Genomic DNA, 21065 nt, shown 5'->3' with positions numbered 1-21065 from the left:
TAAGCCCAGATGAACGGACCGCCCACGGCTCCTCTGTTTTCATTGTTCTACTATTGAAGATAATCATAATGATACTCTTATCACATGGTGGACTATAAATGACTGCATGAAAAATATTAAGCAAAATGCTCTGGCACCACGACTCACGCCAACGAATGAACCGGAGGATCGTGGCTCCAGTTGTGCATAACGTTTAACACTCCGTATACAAAAGGACAGGTGTAACAAGAGAACTTCCCAAGAGGTCACCTATCCTAGTACTACTCTCGCCCAAACACATTTAACTGCAAAGTTTTGATGGGATCTGGTGCATTAGTTATGGTATGATTGCACCCGTACTATTCCATGCTGCAAATGTATGTGTCAATTCTCCTTCCCTCCCCCGTCCCATCATTTGTTTGACTGTGCGCGCGCATCTCACCTTTGCTTCTAGTTTAAATATTAAGCAAATAACCCAGTTCCTCGACTCACACCCAGATGAACTAACCGCCTGCCACAATTCTATTTTCATTATTCTACTATTTAAGATGCTCGTAATGACACTCTTATCATATGGTAGACTATAAATGAATACACAAAAAATAAAGAGCAAAATGCCCCGTTGCCACAACTCACGCCAACGAATGAACCAACGGACTGTGGCTTTGGTTGCGCATAATGTTTAATGCCCCATATACAACAAGACAGATGCAATAGAAGGACTTCTCAGGAGGTCACCATTCTTAGTACTACTCTTGCCCAAGCAAGCTTAGCTGCAAGTTGTGATGCGATCCGGTGCATTGCTGGTATGATTACACCCGTCCCATTTTGCGCTGCAAATGCATATGCCCCTTCTCCTTCCCTCCCCCCTCCTATTCTTTATTTCACTATTCGCGCACACCTCACCTCTACTTCTAGTTCTAATATCAAGTGAAATGCCCCAGCGCCTCTACTCAAGCCAAGATGAACAGACTGCCCACAACACCTCTGTTTTCTTTGTTCTACTAACTAAGATAATCATAATAACACTCCTATCACGTGGTGGACTATAAATGAATGCACAAAAAATATTAAGCAAATGTCCTGGTGCCGTGACTCATGATGGTGAATGAACCGGCAGACTGTGGCTCTAGTCGCGCATAACATTTAACCCCCCGTCTGTAAAAAGATGTGTGCAACACGAGAACTTCCCAAGAGGTCACCCATTTTAGTACTACTCTTACCCAAACATGCTTAACTATGATTTTTGATGGGATTCGGTGCATTAATACTGGTATGATTGCACCTGTCCCATTCCGCGCTCAAATGCATATACCCTTACTCCTTCCCTCTCCCCTCCCATCATTTGTTTCGATGTGAATGCACACCGCACCTCTACTTCTAGTTCTAATATCAAGCGAAATGCTCCGACACCTCAACTCATGTCCAGATGAAAGAATCATCCATCGTACCTCTTTTTTCATTGTTTTACTATGTAAGATGCTAGTGATGACACTCTAATCATGTAGTGGACTATAAATAAATGCATGAAAAATATTAAGCAAAATGCCCCAGCATTACGACTCACGTTGGCGAATGAACAGGCAGACCGTGTCTCCGATTCTGCGTAACATTTAATGCCACATCTGTGAAAAGACGGGTGCAATACAAGGACTTCCGAGAAGGACACCCATACTAGAACAACTCTCGCCCAAGCATGTTAAATAGCGGGGTTCTAATTGGATCCAATGCATTAGTGCCCGTGTGATCGCACCCATTCGATTTTGCACTGCAAATACATATTCCACTTCTCTTTCACTCCCCCCTCCCATCATTTATTTCACTGTGCATGCACACTGTTCCACTGCTTCTAGTTCTAATATCAAACGAAATGCCCTAGTGCCTCGACTCATGCCCAGATGAACGGACCACCCGCCACACCTCATTTTTTATTATTCTACTATGTAAAATAATTGTAATGACACTCTTATCATGTGATAGACTATAAATGAATGCACGAAAAATATTAAGCAAAATGCCCTGGTGCCATGACTCATGCCGATGAACTGTGGCTCTGGTCGTACGTAATGTTTAACACCCCGTCTGTAAAAATACATGTGCAACAAGAGGATTTCTTAGGAGGTCACCCATTCTAGTACTACTCTATTCCAAACATGCTTAACTGTAGAGTTCTGATGGGATCAGGTGTATAAGTGCTGGTATGATCGCACACGTCCCATACGGCATTGCAAATACATCTACCCCTCTTCCTTCCCTCTCCCCTTCCTTTATTTATTTTGTTGTGCGCACATACCACACCTCTACTTTTAGTAAAAACTAGTGATATGTTATTATCTTTCTTTTAAATATATGTAAATAATATTTCTTGAAAAATAATGGTTTATTAAAGAATTTATTTTTCCTAATACAAATCCTTGGGTTCTATAAAAATGAGTTCATTAAATTTTTTTGAGAGATAAAAGATATAATGATTAAAAAGATTGGTGGTAAGCCACCATCATAGAATGGTACATGGTCAAAATTGTCTCAGTCTATAAAATTAGTATATCCTATATAAATGGTAAAATAAGCATAAGAAATTTTCTGAAACTTCTATTGATGTGATTATAAAGTCTTAGCTATCACTAAAAACTATCTCTGTTATATTGTATCTTATCACTCTTTAAAACAAAATCTTTCGTTTGATGGGACAACTAATATTGAAGTAATATATCTGATTAGTAATTCAATCTAATATGATTAAACTAAACGTATTGAATTTATTATCATAATTTATTAAAAATAGTAAATAGACAATTATGTATTAAATTTAAATCAACAGATGATCAGTATTGTTGGAAGGCCCATAAATAGATATTTGAACTTGTCTCGATGCTCTCTAGAAATAGAAACGCTTGCAATAATAATATGCAATATTAAAATCAATTTTAAGAGCATTTTTCTTAGGAGATGCAAGAATCAAACTCCCAAGTTGATTGTTTTCCTTAGAGAATCAATTTTAAAAGCATTCCACTTTGTAATATTAATTTAACTTATTACTGATCTTGTAAGTTTAATTAATGTGATACATTTATAAGTTCTTTGAGATAGCTTTTACTTATTACTGAAATCATACGAAATTTTAAAACATAATTATACATAAAAAAATTATTCTACCACATGGTCTATTAGAGCTAAAAAATGAAAATTTCATCAGCCTTGGAAGTTTTTCTATTAAAGTAATCAATTTGTTCTCTCTCCTCTTAGCTCACAGTCAACATTTATTTTCCTCATATTATGTTGTCTCTTCATTTTTACCTCACTTTTTAGCCTTAAAACTATTTTTAGTCTCAATTTTCTCCTCATATTATGTATAAATGGATGTATATATATATATAAAAGATGGAATTATCAATTAATATTAAGTGGGATTGGTGGCATAGAGCTACAATTATCAATTCAATGTATACTATTCCAAAATGTTAAGTCTTGTAATAAAGTAAACAGTTATTAAGATACTGATTACTTTTATAACATTCTGACTTACTTTGTTTGTTTGAGTATCTGTCATTTGTCACACGACTTTTATAGGTACAAGGAATATGTATAAGATATCCTATTTGTATAGAAGTAAAAAATTAATAAATTTTTCATTTGTCTCATGACTTTTATGGGCAGAAGGAATACCTACAAGATCTTCTATTTGTATAGAAGTGCAAAATCAAATACCACAAGCTTGTTGTAAACCTAAACAACAGATCAATGCTCATTGATGGAAAGCAGCTGTTCCATTGGGGTGAGTTCATTACCTGCAGAAGGAGTAAAAAGGACTAACGATTCTACCTCTGCACTACTAGAGATTATAGGCTCTACTGTGATGCTTTAGCTAATAAAAGGTTGAGGTGCCCCGACTGGCATTATGAGAGGTAAATCGTTATCATTATTTTAGTTATATATATATATTTATGTGCAAATTGACTACATGTTATGCTGAGTAATGTGTATATATGTATTTCTAAAAGTTAAATTGTGATGCTAATTAAGAAAGGGCAAGTCACAAAACTTGCAGAGGGTGTACTACAGATCCAAATGCAGAATGCACCTCTTGTGTCTCCTTTGGTTGCTACAAGTGTCGCTTTAGGGACTGTCAGTGTCGTACCTGCATTTATTATATGCAGAATGCACAACCCTAATCTCCCCTAATCATTACTCTGGCTTAATTATTATGCAAATTGAAAGTTTCATATTTCAGATTTTATGTCAACTATACGTAAAATCTAGACTCCATGATCATGTTTTTGAGTAACAGTTCGAGCTTGATCACCACCTTCGATTGGAATCTTGATGCACGTGTCATATTTGATCACATAGTACACAAATCCCTATAGTGCTGGTAGTAGCATCTATAGAGGTTCTGGGCGCGGTGGTGGTGGATGACAAGGCTCTCTAACAAGTAATCATTTGTTCAGGTTCTATGGTGGTAATGCATTGGATGCTCTTATCAAAAGTGCTTGTTGCTGCATAATGGATGATGATTAGACTTAAAAATTTGTGTCTAGAACTTGGGTTTTGGAGAAGAGAAAGAAAACTCTTAGAAATTAATGAGAGAAAAAATAAAGGACAATAGAGGATCTATACATATATATGTATATTTGTATATTCTTTTTCTATCTCAGAAATTCTATAACAATAATGCTACATATTGTTTAAGTAGACATATCTATATATGTAAAATATATACAGATAAAGTATATTTAAAACAAGCATGAGATATTCTTGAATTTATTTTTTGATTTATCATAATCCTATTATTTAAGAGAATTTTACTAAAATCCCTAAATAATTCAAAGAATAAGATTTAGTAGAAACTAGTGATATGCTATTGAACTTCTTTTAAATATATGCAGTATTATTCCCTAAAAAATAATGGCTTATTAAAGAATTGGGTAATATTTTTAATACTCAAAATTATTTAGTTATATAAAAATGAGATCTTTAAAAATTTTTGAGAGATAAAAGATAAAATTATTAAATAGATTGGTAGTAAGGCACCAACAAAGAATGGTGCATGGTCAAAGATTGTCTCAGCTTAAGATATTAGTGTATCCTATATAAATGGTAAAAAAGTAGAAGAAATTTTCTCAAAGATCTATTGAAGTGACTATAAAGTCTTAACTATCACTATAAACTATCTCTGTTATATAACATCTTATCACTCTTTAAAAATAAATCTTTTTTTGATGGGATAACTAATATTATAGTAATATATCTCATTGGTAATTCAATATAATATACTTAAACTAAGCGTATTGGATTCATTTATCATATTTCATTAAAAAAATAGTAAGTGCACAATTATATGCCAAATTTAAATCAAGAGATGATCAATATTGTTGGAAGACTCATAAATTGATATTCGCGCTTGTCTAGATGCTCTCGAGGAATAGAAAAGATTGCTATACTAATATGCAACATTATGATAAATTTTAAGAGCATTTTTCTTAGGATTTACAAGAACCAAATTCTCAATTTGATTGTTTTTCTCAGAAAAAAACTTCACCAGCTCTATGTCATGCTCATCAAACTTATAACTTGATATCTTGTTAAACTTAACCTTTTACGGACCAGGAACAAACATGTCAAGTTTATTCTTCTAGTGAAGCTCCTAGTGAAATGTGTGAACAAAATTGAAGTCATTTAGCTGCAATATTAATCTTAATTTTATCCAAATAATTAGTAATTTATCATAAAGAAAACCATCCAAGAAAAACTCATCTACAGTGGAAAAGGATGATGGTATGGATGGCACAAGGGAAGCCTTACCGAGTGAAAATGAGTACAACATGGTCTTGGGTCCCGTAAGAGTTTGCTAGTACAAATCTTCTCTAAAGCTTCCTCCTTATAACCTTATGACCTAAGATTTAGACTGCAGAAAATATTAACATCAAACAACTAGATTTTGTATTTCTGCCTGAAGATTAAGAAGAATGAAAAGAAACTTGTTTTTTTCTTCCTAAAATGAATGAAGGTTGAGTGTGTACCTTTGAGTTTAATTTATAATAAATAACTTTAGAAGTTATATAGGCTTTGAAAAACTAACTTTTTGCTATACCTCTTTATTGCACCAGTTAAGAAGACTGATTTTAATTGAAGAAGAATTGAATTGTGATGGGAGGATAAATGACGTACGGTTGAGAATTTTATATAGGTTGTAAAAACTGTAGATTTTATTATACTAAAATTTATAAAATTGTGACATTCCCAATGCTAATTAAAGCATAAGAGTGCATGACAAAAACTGTATGTAGCATAGCAAATTATTACAAATCCCTTACCAAAATATATAAGTTCCAATTACAAATATATAACTGAGGCCAAAAGTGGCAACAAAATACAAGATATCAAGATACAAAAAGGGCCACTTCTTTCACTATGTGAATAGACTCATCAGAGTGCGAGACAAACCATGTACTCAAGGTTGGTGGATCCACAAGATCCTCATAGACTTCAAAGAGTAGGTCAGCGATCGATTTCTCCCTATCTTCCTCATTTGGGGGCAGATCCATCATATCATAATCATATCAATAAAATCAAATCATACTGATAATAGAGAAAATAAAATAAATCATGAAATGCTCAAACTTTTATGTCATGCTTTGCGAATTCGTTATGACTTCCATTTACTGAGGGCAGATATGGATTTCTGACTGCCCATGTGGAATGACCAGATCAAATAGATAACGGTAATTTGTTCACAACACATTTATGGCTTGCCAAACCATGGTACAATCTATTACCATGGCTATACCAACCACAGTGGTCTTATTAGATATTCTATAGCTACGACAGTACTTAGCCAAACGTGACCCCTAACAGATATTCGCGTAGCCACTCTTGTTAGAGGGTATGCCATCATCCACAGAGAGCGGTCCTCTCATGTCTTTTCAGACCAGATTGGGGAGAGGAAAATAGAAATCCCTTAAATATAAAAAGCCTAACAAGACACTTGATGCATTATGCATGTCAATACAGGTACATTTATTTTTCAGACTATTACAAGCTCATTCCCCTTTTTTTTTATATTTCATAAAATTATGACTAGATTCATGTTATTTAATTTATATGTAAATCATTAAATGCTTATAAAATCACATAGCATGCTTAATCAAGAACAAATTATTTTATTATAACTATTAAACATAAACGTGCAAAACATAAAACTCAAATTTCATAATTTTGATTTCTATAAATTCTAATTAAGATGTTTAAGGAAATACCAAATTTTTTATCGAAACCTTGAACTTTTACTACACCTTTCTTCTTCTTCTCGTCTCTCTAGATCACTCATTCCCTCTCTAAGCTCTTGGAGGATGGAAGAATGAAATAGAAGCGATAAGGAAAATGAAAGAAAGGGGTCCCAATTTACAGAAAATGGGGACTGTTGGATTTCTACTAAGTGGCAAAATCTGGTGAACAGAGAGAAAGTTGAGTGGAAGATGAGTGATATGATGTGACGTAATGGTGATGCAAAAAAGGAAGGAGGAATACTCCAACTAGTAGTGGCTCTCCACCTAAAGTGGCAGCGGCACATTGCCCAAGGAGGCACACAACTCTCAAGGGGAAGTAGTTCACCTCCCTAAGCCGACCACACGTTGTAGACCTAGCCTATAGGCACCGACCCATCCTGCTGGGTGTAAGGCCTATAGCGCATAGGCCCATGCACGCTACGCAAGCCTACTGGGCAAATGGCGCGCGCACAGGGCGCATGACACTAGCCCTGGCCGCGAGTGATGTGACACAAATAGACTGGCCTATCTACGCGCGATGGGATGCGCACACAGACTGGCCTTGTGCCTCGCACAGACAGGATATGTGCAAGTGCGCACATCCAGCACTGGCCGCGTGCGCACAGTGTGCGATGCCCACATAGGCGGGCCTTTTCTGCGGGCATTTTCCTAGAGCATTTTCCCCTTTTTTTAGTTTTTCTCCGAAAAATTATTTTAATAGAAACATAACAAATAATAATAATATTAACAAATAAAATAAAATAAAATAATAAAATTAGTATAAATAGATATTCGAGTTTGTTTTGATGCTCTCGATGAATAGAAAAGCTTGCAGTAATAATATACAACATTACGATAAATTTTAAGAGTATTTTTCTTTGGAGTTACAAGAATTAAATTTTAAAGTTAATTATTTTCCTTAGAAAAAACATCACTAGCTCTATTTCGTGCTCTTCAAACTTGTAACCTAATTTATTGTTAAACCTAATCTTGTATGGCTCATGAAGAAACATATCAAGTTCTTTCTTCTAGTGAAGCTCCTAGTGAGATGTGTGAAAGAAACTGAAGCCATTCAACTACAATAATAATTTTAATTGTATCTATATAGTTAGTAATTTATCATAAAAAAAATCATCTAAGAGCCTTGGGTCCTGTAAGATTTTGCTAGTACAAATCTTCTCCAAAGCTTCCTCCTTTAAACCTTATGACTTGATATATAAACTGTAGAAAATATTAACATCCAACATCTAAATTTTGTATTTGTGCTTGAAGATTAATGAGAATGTAAAGAAACTTGTTATATGTATATATATATATATATATAAAAATATATGTATATATTTGTATATTATTTTTCTATCTCAAAAATTCTCTAACAATAATGCTACATATTGTTTAATAGGCATATTTATATTTGTAAACTATATACATATAAAGTATATTTAAAAGAAGTGGGAGGTATCCTTGAATTTATTTTTTGATTTATCATAATCCTATTATTTAAGAGAACTTTACTAAAATCCTTAAATGAAATAAAGAATCCAATTTAGTAGAAACTAGTGATATCCTATTGGCTTTCTTTTAAATACATACATATACTATTTCTTGAAAAGTAATAGTTTATTAAAAAATTGGATGTTTTTTATAATATTAAAAATTCTTAGTTTCTAGAAAAATGAGATCATTAAATTTTTTTGGGAGATGAAAGATAAAATTATTAAATAGATTGGTAGTAAGCAACCACCAAAGAATGGTACATCATCAAAGATCGTCTCAGCCTAAGAAATTAGTATATTCTATATAAATGGTAAAACAAGCAGAAGAAATTTTCTCAAAATTCTATTGAAATGACTGTAAAGTCTTAACTATCACCATAAACTATGTCTGTTATATAATATCTTATCACTCTTTTAAAAAATCTTTCTTTAAATGGGATGACTGATATTGAAGTAATATATCTCATTAGTACTTTAATCTAATGTTCTTAAACTAAGCATATTAGATTCATTTATCATAGTTCACAAAAAAAATAGTAAATGAACAATTATATGTCAAATTTAAATCAAGAGATGATCAGTATTATTGGAAGGCTCATAAATAGAAATTTGAGCTTATCTCGATGCTCTTGAGGAATAAAAAAGCTTGCAATAATAAAATGCTTCATTACGATAAATTTTTAAGAGTATTTTTCTTAGGAGTTATGAGAACAAAATTCCGAAGTTGATTGTTTTCCTCAGATAAAACTTCACCCACTCTTTTTTATGCTCATCATACTTATATGGATTAGGAACAAACATATCAAGTTTGTTCTTCTACTGAAGCTCCCAATGAGATGCGTGAAGGAAATTGAAACCATTCAACTGTAGTAATAATTTTAATTTTATCCATATAGTTAGTAATTTATCATAAAGAAAACCGAAAAGAAAAAAAATTCTATAATGGAAATGGACATTGGTATGGATGGCACAAGGAAGCCTTATTGAGTGGAAACGAGTGCAACATGATCTTGGGACCCATAAGATTTTACTGGTGCAGATCTTCTCCAAAGCTTCCTCATCTAAACCTTATGCCCTGAGATTTAGACTATAGAAAATATTAACATTGAACATCTAGATTCTATATTTGTGCCTAAAGATTAAGAAGAATGGAAAGAAACTTGTTTTTTTTTCTTCCTTCGAATGGATGGCGGTTAAGTGCATTCCTTTGAGCTTAATCTATAATAAATAACTTGAGATGTTATATAGTTTTTGGAAAACCAACTTTTCATTATACTTCTTTGTTGCACCAATCAAGAAGATTGAGCTAAATTAAAGAACAATTGAATTATTATGGGAGGATAAATGACATATAATTGAGTATCTTATATAGGTCGTGGAAAATATAGATTTTATTATACTATAACTTATAAAATCTTTGAACTTAGATGAAGAGTCTATGGCTATTTGGAAAATAGTTTTATTTTTTGAAATCTTGAACTTAAATGAAGAATCTATTGCTATTTGAGATACAATTTTGTCATATTTATATTATATCTATCTTAATAAATATAAAATAATTAAAAACATTGATTTGATTAATTTATGGTCGACAACTGTATTAAAATTAACTTTTGAATTTTAATCCATGTGCTAAAGAACTTATTCATTATTTATTTTTTTAAAAGTTAAAACAAAATTCTATTGAGATAATGATAGAAGTTTATCACTAGGCATAAGATAAAAAGCCACATAAAAATGTCGACTGTACTTTACAATAATGTGATTAGTTAGTTTAATGTAATATTTCTACTTTAAATCATGTATTTATATTCCAATATATTGGTTAGTAATTAACCTTACAAACATGATCTAATTGTTAATGAAAATTTTGAAATACCTTTTAACATCCTACTCAAAGTATAGTGTAATATAAAAACATAAGTTAATAATGATAACAATATAAAATACATAGAGAAGGTAACTAACTTTTCACGATACTTTTGATTTAATTGTCACCAACGTTTTGAGGCAAGGGCAAACATTTGTGAAGAATGCACCCAGTTACTCAGTTGGTCACTAGTTTTAAGTGGCTACTAGTGTTACTCGTAGTAATTTGACTAGATGAGTAGATTATTATTTGCGCTCTCTTCTTTTTTTTTCCTTTCATTATGAGTGCATTTTACGATCCATCTCACACTTTTACTCTAACTGTTTTTTAAAGCAAGTGTGTTTTACGCTCCATCTCACTCATCACATGATAGATAATTTGATTTATTCTTTTAAAGCACACAATTCTAGATATGTTTTAGAGGAGTTATTTTTTAGTATTGATATTCACCCAATAAGAGAAAATTAATTAATTTTTTTGAATAGATAACTCTCAAACAAGTCATGTTCAATATGTAATCAAAGATAACCATTTATAGTGTGGAAAGATGAAAAATAAGCTACAATTCCTAGGAGATGGTTATAAGTGCGAATCAACATTTGAAAAGCCCCATTAGAGTTGTTTAAAAATAACAAAGATAGTTGAATATAGCAAAAGAAGTTATTGGAGGTATATGTGTGGTGTGGCAAAATTTAGGTAATGTCTTAATACCTAGAATGAGATGCTAAAAAGAAAAACTAGCTACCTAAGATACAAGTCTGGCTACATCTTTTGGTCATTGGGGGCAGTCTTTTATGAGATATTCGGTGCTTCCGCACTGATAGCAAACATGATTGATACGCCGATAGGGCAGGTCACCATGCAAGCGACCACAATGCTGACAGGGTTGGTTAGGTTGGGCAGGTCGAACTGTAGGTAGAGGCAAAGCAGGGGGAAGAGCAACTCTAGTTCATTTATCGAGGTGGCTACTTACTGGATCAGGCAATCTCCTCCTATGTTGTTGGGGATGTTATTGGGTACAGACTCAGGAAATGCGTTGGAGCTTGGCCGAGATGCGGTCTTCGGCCAACTAGACATGTTCTAGCACCTTCGTATATGAGATAGGTCTCAGCATCGCGACCTAATCATAGATATTGGCACAAAGGCCTTTTAGAAACTTCCTACCTTTTCAGCTTTCGGTGGGTAACCATTAGAGGAGCAAACATAGATAGTTGGACAAAACGGGTTGCATACTGGGCAACTGTCGGATTTTCTCAGCAGAGTTCCTGAAATTCCTCCTCCTTTTTTTCTTGGACATAGGCAAGAAAAAAGTTATCAAAGAATGCATCCATGAAAACTTTCCAGGTGGTAGGGATAGGTGGGACTTCCTTCTTGGGTTGTCAGCACTGTTCAGCTTCACCATTGAGGATAAAAGCTGGTAGGGGAACCTTCTATTCCTCAGTGAGGCCTAGGACAGAGAAAAGCTTCTCTATCTGTAGGATCCAGACTTCGGCTACTAAGGGGTCAAGGCCACCTTTAAAATGTGGTGGATTAAGCTTCCTAAACTCTACTATGTTTTAGTAGATGGACCTCTTAGTTATTCGATATTTGGGGGCAGGCAGGAGGTGGATAGAGGTTGGCTTGATTTTGTCCTAAGGCTGCAATTAATCCTTGGATGGCTCGAATGAGTTCGACAAATTCATCCCTGGTCAGGTGATCCGGGCCTTTAGGTCGCTCAGTACGCTCTACGGATTGTCTTCCTCGTATCATTCCTACAAAAGAAAGGAAGACACGAGTTGGTGATATAATTTTTTGATAAGAGGACTTATTCTTCCTAGGTACTAAGGGTCATTATACCTAAGCCTCTGTGTAAGGGATTTGATCCGTGTAATTCTGTTCTGATATTATCTGTGACATCCTAAATGCTAATTAAGGCAAATGGGTGTCAGATACAAAAATAGAATAACGAGTGCATGATGAAATTTTATGCAGCGGAACAAATTAATACAAATCCCTTAAAAATATATATGAGTTCTAATTACATACATATAACTGAGGCCAGAAGTAGCCACAAAATACAAGGTCAAAATACAAAAGAAGGCCACTTCTTTCACTATGCTATTGGACTCATCAGAGTACAAGGACAATCATGCACTCAAGTTATGTGGATCCACGAGATCCTCATAGACTTCAATGGGTAGGTCAGCTTACGGTTCCTCATTTTCTTCCTCATCTTGGGGGAGGCATGGAAAAAGTGAGTTCCATATGCTCAGTCAGAAAAATAATAATTAAATAACATCATAAGATTTTAAAGGTGAATTATTCTAACATAAATACTTACTATTTTGTAACTTTGTAGGCCTATCTTACACTATGAAAACAATTTATTTATTAGAAAAACAATACGTTAATATAATCAAATAAACATACATCATGCCAAATAATAGAGAAAATCAAATAAATCATGAAATACTCAGATTTTTGTGTCATGCTTTGCAAAGTCGTTATGACTTCCATCTCTGAAGGCAGATACAATTTTTAAACTATCCATGTGGAATGACCAGATCAGATATAGATAACGACAATTTGCTCAGGCACAATTCCGGCTGGCCAAACTATGGTACGATCTACGACCACGATTGTACCAACCATAGTGGTCTTATTAGATATCTACAGTCACAACAGTACTTAGTCAAAGGTGACCCCTAGTAGATATTCGCATCACCACTCTTGTTAGAGGGTACACCATCATTCACAAGGAGCATTCCTCTTACATCTTTTCAAACCAGATGGGGTTAAGGAACACATACCCCTCAGAGATAAAAAGCCTAACGAGATATTTGATGCATTATGCATGTCAATACAGATACATACTTCAGACCATTTATGCTTCATTCCACTTTTCTCTTTCTTTTTTTCTTTTTTTTTGTTTCTTTTATTTTTCTCGATTATTTTTATTATTTGCAAATGATCAAGTAGCTATAAATCTCATAGCATGCTTGAAAATAAGAACAATTAAGCTTATAATACCTACAAACACAAAAGCATGCATAATAAGCAAAATCACAATTATCATATTTAATAATTTTTTATATCTACAAATACTCCTTAAGATGTCTAAAGAAATACTAAATTCTTTACCGAAACCTTAATATTTTCTCCTTCATCGTTATCTAATTCTTTCTCTCATTCTCTCTCTAGATCACTCTTTCCCTTTTTATTTCTCTCTAATTCTTGGAAAATGGAAGAGTAAAAGTGTGAGAAAGAATCGAAAGGGAAGACCTATTTATAGAAATTAAAAACCATCAAATTCACACCAAGTGGCAAAATCTGGTTAAGAGAGAGAGGAAAAAGATGCTCAGCATGAAAAAAGAGGGAGAAAAGTCTCCTCTGTCGACGGCAGCAGGGTATTGCCCGAGGTAGCAGTGGCCCATTCAGTGCGTTGCAGGCTAGGCTGCAGGTGCACAGGCCACCTGTCATACAGGGGCTAGCCTGCACACTGGGCGTCGTGTGTGCAGGCCCCATGCGCATAGGGTCTGACCCCGCACCACGTACAGTGATGGGACATGCGCGCACGCATAGTGTGCAAACATCCTGTGTGGGTAGCTCCCCTTCAGCGTGGGATTTTTCTACCGGATTTTTTCAGTTTTGCCGTTTTTTAGAAATTTCATTTTTTTGTACTCAAATAAAATAAATAAAATTATTGCAATTAAATTAGAATTAAATAGAAATAATTATAATTAAATAAAATTAAAGAAAATCAAAATAATTAAAAATCAATAAAATTCACAAATTATGATAAGTAATATACGAAATAAATTAAATGAGTTCAATGCGGCCTAAAGGCCCAAATAAATAGGATTTTCTAAATTAACTAGGCAAAGTGATGGATGGGGTGTTATATGTACAAAAAAAATAAAGTAAATGGAGTTAAAATTATTCAAGAAAAACTCAAACAAAACCTTTTTGAACCTTTTTCGGTGGTTTGAACTACCTAGATAGGTTCCTAGATGGGTTTTAAACCCAGTTCACCAACTCCTCTTTGCATGCTTGTAAATTCTTATCCGGTTAATGCAATTCGATAAAAACTGATGCTATGAAGGCTTCTTGTTACCAATTAATTATACTTACAATTATGAAGTCCCTACGAAATTATTTGAGCTCCAAAAATGTCCCCAAAGTTGAGAAAAAAACTACAAGGAAATATTCCTTCTCGAGTTAGTGATAAACCCAAAACTTGCATGCAATTTTTCATGCATCCATGCATGGCTTGATTTTGGTTTAATTTTAACTTCAAACATGTTCTATTACATACAGGCTATCTTTAGCGCATTTTGTTTAATTAAAATGATAAATGGAGCTATAGAAAAATGCTCACCAAAGTGCCTGTAACACCCCAAAAACCTTCGCACTTAATTTGTAATGTGAAACCCTATTTATTCAGACCCTAAGAACATTTAAAACTCCTTAATATTTTGTAATTTTAATTTTCCAGATGAATATCTTATTTCGTATTTTAATTTCGTATTTATTCAGTTAAATAATTCTTGAAATTAGTTATTTTATTTTATCGTAGCAAAATTTCATTTTATTTATTATTCAAAAAGATTTCAAGGAAAAAACAGAGAAAAAAGTAGAAAATCCCGCAGGAAGGATCAAGCCTGCGCGAGTGTCACATGCCGCATGGCCAGTGCAGGACATGTGTACTGTGCGCACGTCCCGCACGCAAAGGGCAGGAGGTGCAATCTGTGCACATTTCCCATCGCACATAGATGGCCGCAACTTCGTGTGCCCTATGCGGGTGTCGTCGGCAAAGTAGGCCTACGCAGTAGGTTAAAATCATATGTTTGTATACCAATGTGATTAATTATTTTAATGCAATATTTTACTTTAAATCATATGTTTATATACCAACATAAAAAAATAGGTTAAAATTTAATATTAAAAATATGATTTAATTGTTAATGAAAATTCTAAAATACTTTTTAACATCCAACATAGTGTAATATAAAAAATTTAAGTCGATAATGGTAACATTTTGAATTGTAAACAAAAGGTTTATATGGTTACAACATTTAGCACCTTGTGAGCTTTTTAAATGATTGTATACTCGTACAAACTTTACTTTGTAATATTAACTTAACTTATTAGTGATCTTTTAAGTTTAATTAATGTGATATATTTGTAAGCTTTTTAGGTTAGCTTTAACTTATTACTGACCTGATACGAAAATTTAAAATATAATTATACATAAAACAAATATTCCACCACATGGTCTATTAGAATTTAAATATGAAAAATTCATCCTCCTTGGAAGCTTTTCTATTGAAGTAATCAACTTCTTCTCTCTTCCTCTTAGCTCACAGTTAACTTTTTTTTTCCTCACATTATGTTATCTATTCATTTTCAACTCAATTTTTAGCCTTAAAATTAATTTTCAGCCTCAATGTTTTCCTCACATTATGAATAAATTGATGTGTATATACATATAAAAGATGGAATTATTAATTAATATTGAGTAGGTGGGATTGGTGGCAGAGAGAAGTAATCAGTAATTCAATGTGTACTATTTCGAAACATTAAGTCTTGTGATAAAATAAACTACTATTAAGATACTGATTACTTATATAACTTTATGACGTAGTTTACTTTTTTAAGTATCTATCATTTGTCACACGACTTTTATGGGTAGAAGAAATATGTACCAGATCTAATATTTTTATGGAAGTAAGAAATCATTCAATTTTTCATTTCTCCCATGACTTTTATGGGTAGAAGGAAAACCTATAAGATCTCTTGTTTGTTTAGAAGTATAAAATGAAATACAACAAGCTTTCTATAAACCTAAACAACATATGAGGGCTCACTGGTGGAAAATAGCATTCCATCGGGGGGGAGTTCATTACCTGCACAAGGTATAAAAAGGACTGACTCTTCCACCTCCACACTGTAAGGGATTATAGGCTCTACCATGATGCTTTGGCTAATAAAAGGTGGAGGTGCCCCGATTAGCCTTATGAGAGGTAAATCTTTATCATTATTTTTGTTGTATACGTATATATTCATGTGTAAATCCATTACATGTTATGCTGAGTAATGCGTATATATGTGTTTGTAAAAGATAAACTGTGATGCTGATGAAGAAAGGGGAAGTGGCAAAACTTGCAAAGGTTGTATGAGAGATCCAAAATACTGAATTAACCTCTTGTGTCTTCTTTGGTTGCTACAAGTGTCGCTTTAGGGACTGTCAGTTCCGCACCTGTATTAGTTATATGTAGAATGCACAACCCTAATATATCCTAATCATCACTCAGTCTTAATGATTATACAGATTGGAAGTTTCATATTTCAGAATTTATGTCAACTATACGTAAAATCCAAACTGCATGATCTTGTTTTTGAATAACAGCCCGATCTTGATTTCAATTGGAATCTGGATGTGCGTGCCATCTTTCACCTCATAGTACATAAATTCCTACAATGCTGGCAGTAGCATTTATCGAGGCTCTAAGTGTGGAGGTGGTGGATGACAAGACTCTCTAATATCATTTTCCTAGGTTCTGTGGTGGCCATGCATTGGATGCTCTTATAAAAAATGTTTATTGTTCTATGATGGCTGATGATTGGACTTGAAAATTTGTGTTTGTAATTTGAGATTTGGAGAAGAGAAAGAAAACTCTTTAGAATTAATGAGAGAAGAACTAAAGGACAATAGAGGATATATATATTTTTGTGTGTGTATATGTATATTCTTTTTCTATCTTAAAAGTTCTCTAACAACAATGCTATATATTATTAGTCATTTACTTTGAAAAGTAAGAAATGATTTTGTTGAGATAATGTTAAAAATTTTGATAATTGTCGAATCCACCAAAAATAAAGTCCTAATTAACTAATAAAACAATATTGTAGTAGTGGTAAGAAGGGTCAAACCCACAGGGAATTAGAAACTAATTTTTTTTTTTACCAACGAGCAAAAAACAAACAAGGGGAAAGGGTTTTTTTTACCCAATTTTCTTTTGGATGCAAATTAGAAACTAAAACAGTTGTAAGAAGAATTTCTAGTTGACGAAATAACTAGCTCCAATAACGTAATTAATCATAGATGCAAGGGTTTGTTTTACCCAAAATATGGCAAATTAGTTATAGTTGTCGGAAATGTTCTAAGAACCAATCCTTCCTTATTCCTAAATCAACTAAGAAACATTTGTTAGTTGGTTCTTCGTTGTCAAACAATCTTGGAAACATTCACAGGATTTAACTTGTCAATAGCCTTGAGAGCTAGAAGGACCTGGTTCAAGTTGTAGAATTCATCTGCGTGAACTAGTCAATTAGACTACTTACCTCCTCAATGGGGCATTGATCGCTACTTGGTACTGGAACCACTCAAATAATTATAGATTTGAGGCCTTTAGCTAGCTGTTTACGGTATCTCTTCTTGTATGACGAGCCTTGTCCAAATGAAATCAAAATAACAATTACATTTAGGTGCATGAAGTAAATAAATACTAGCTTTGAAACAAAACGTAAATTAGTTCGATTAGATCTCACAAATACATTGCTGGAGTTTGATAGATCTATCAACTAGGAAAAGGAAAATAAATTAGCCACTCATGGTGTGTTTTTAACATAAATGAGTTCTTGAAGACTAGAAGAAAGATGAAGAAAAAATTGCAAAAGTAGTAGAAGCTGCTGTATACGGTGTCAAGAAGAAAAGAGGTGATGATTTTATTTTGATAACCACCCTCTTTATAGAAAAAGAACTAGGATTTTCTTCTTTTGTTGATTATGATAATTTTCTTTGATTTTTGGCATATCGCAAGCCTTCTAGAATGTTTTGCCCTTTATTTTTGGCCCCATATCTTTGCTTGAATAATATCTGTTTTATAGATTTGAAAAGCACACGTTTTAATTTATATCTGCTGTTGTGCACGACTCTTTTCATTACCCAAGGCTAAGTTGTTTGGGGCAGGGCTCAAGCTTTGCCCAAGGCTTGTTTCTGGGCTAACGACTCTTTTCACAAACTCTTCCTCTATTTATGTTATTTTTTCTCGTTTCTTCCTTATATCTCGTATTGCAATAAAGCATAGAAAATTACTCATATTAGATAATGCTCCATCAAGTTTAATAACATAAAAGTGGGTGATAATGATGTTGTTTTTAAGTACTATCAAACTCCCCCACACTTATCTTGTTCTTGCCCTCAAGCAATGCATAATACACTCCATCAATCCCCATTTCTTAACCTTCAACTCACTTACTCCTAATCATTTCATCACAACCCGCATGTTACACCTAAACCCTCAAATTGCAAGAATAACCATCAACTAGTAATTTTTAGGATTGAGTTTCATATAACCACACCAATAAATAACCACTTTGACAACATCCAAACACGACATGAGAGAGTTTTACAAATTTAGCACACAAAAATTTCATTGAGGGGAATAGCCAATACATAATAGAATAGCCACCAAACCTATCTAGATATAAGGATTATTGCAATTAGTTCATGCTAAAAATAAAAAAGCTTGAGCACCTTTGCTTGCTTGAAAATTCACCAACCTTTTGACACAAGGGAAAACATTTATCATGAATGCACCTAGTTACTCAATTGGTCACTAGTTTCAAGTGGCTTCTAGAGCTACTCGTAATCAATTGACTAAAGGAGTAGATTATTATTCGTGCTCTCTTGTTTTTTTTCCTTCCATTATGTGTGCATTTTATGCTTTATCTCACACTTTTACTCCAACCATTTTTTAAAGTGAGTGTGTTTTACGCTCCATCCTACTCATCACATGATAGATAATTTGATTTATTCATTTAAAGCACACAATTCTGGACAAGTTTTAGAGGAGTTCTTTCAAGTATTGTTTTTCACCCAAAAATAAGAGAAAATTAATTAATTTTTTTTTAATAAGCAACTCTCAAACAAGTCATGTTCAATATGTAATCAAAGATAACCATCTATAGTGTGAAAAGATGAAAAATAAGCTACACTTCCTAGGAGATGGTTATAAGTGCAAATCAACTTTTGAAATGCCCCATTAGAGTTGTTTAAAAATAATAGAGATAGTTATAAAGATTGGAGCAAAAAAATTATTGGAGGTGTATGTGTGGCGTGGCAAAAATTAGGCAAGGTCTAAATACCTAAAATGAGATGCTAAAAAGAAAAATTAGATACCTAAGATACAGAATGTAGAATGTAGAATGCCTCTCCCCCACACTTAAACTACACATTGTCCCCAATATGATGCAAATAATATAAAATAAAAATGAAGTGACATATTAACTCCTTGTGTTACTTGACTTGGAGGTGGGATACATTGGGAAACATCACCTTTTGAGAACCAACATATGTGTTGCCAGGTGATATAAGTCTTGGGGCAAGGCTTTGTGGGGAATGACACATGGCCATGTCGGGCATGCATATGATTTATTTTTCTTGGGATTTCGTTGATTTCCTTATTGTAGACATGACATGACCGTGTTTGGTAAGCACACGACCGTGTTTTCCTTACAAAAATGCTTTTGTGGTAACACACAGTCGTGTCTTAAGAGTTTGGCACAAGCCTTGGGCAAGGCTTATTTGTAGATTGACACACGACCATGTTGGGCAAACATATGGCCGTGTTTCCCTCACAGAAATGCTTTGGTGGTAACACACAGCCGTGTCATATGGATAAGGCATATCACATGGCCATGTCTCCCGAGCACACAGTCGTGTCTTATGGGCCTCACACTAGCCTTGGGCATGGCTTATACGGTTATTCCAGAGTTTAGTTTTTTTTTCGACTCCAGCACCTGAATTCCCTATCCTTACATTCTAATCCCCATAGAACTCATGTTAACTCAGAGAAAAATATTTTAAATAACTTGAAATTAGTAATGCAAATAACAAAAATTAAAAAAGAATGAAGAAAAAGGGATGGGCTGCTTCCCATCAAGTGCCTTTGTTAATGTCCTAGGCTCGATGTTGTCAATTTTTAAGCACTCAAATCAGTTTGTCTTCTTATAGCCTGCTTAGCAATTCAATGTGTACAATTCTAAAATGCTAAGTCTTGTGATAAAATAAATTGTTATTAAGATGCTGATTACTTTTATAACTTTGTGACTTAGTTTATTAGTTTGAGTGTCTGTCATTTGTCACACAACTTTTATAGGTAGAAAGAATAGATACAAGATCTTCTATTTGTATAAAAGTAAAAAAAATTTAAATTTTTCATTTGTTCTAATACTTTTATGGGAAGAAGGAATATCTACAAGATCTCCTATTTGTCTAGAAGTACAATATTAAATACTACAAGCTTACTGTAAACCTAAACAACATATTAAAGCTCATTAGTGGAAAGAAGCAGTTCCGTTGGGGAGAGTTCGTTACCTAAAAAAGGTATAAAAAGGACTGACACTTTCTCCTCCGCACTACTAGGGATTACAGGCTCTACCATAATGCTTTGGCTAATTAAAGGTGGAGGT

At 33.6% G+C, this 21065-nt stretch overlaps 1 pseudogene; it reads right to left on the bottom strand.

Moving 5' to 3' along the window:
• Positions 1-2072: 2072 nt before the first annotated feature.
• On the bottom strand, positions 2073-2191 carry LOC148267613 (5S ribosomal RNA; annotated as a pseudogene).
• Positions 2192-21065: the final 18874 nt, after the last annotated feature.

The sequence above is a fragment of the Carica papaya genome, chromosome 3 (genome assembly GCF_054855325.1).
Source record: "Carica papaya isolate Zhongbai chromosome 3, ASM5485532v1, whole genome shotgun sequence".
In the NCBI taxonomy this organism is placed as follows: domain Eukaryota; kingdom Viridiplantae; phylum Streptophyta; class Magnoliopsida; order Brassicales; family Caricaceae; genus Carica; species Carica papaya.
The sequence above is the reverse complement of the archived record's forward strand: the minus strand, read 5'-3'. Positions and strand labels throughout refer to the sequence as shown.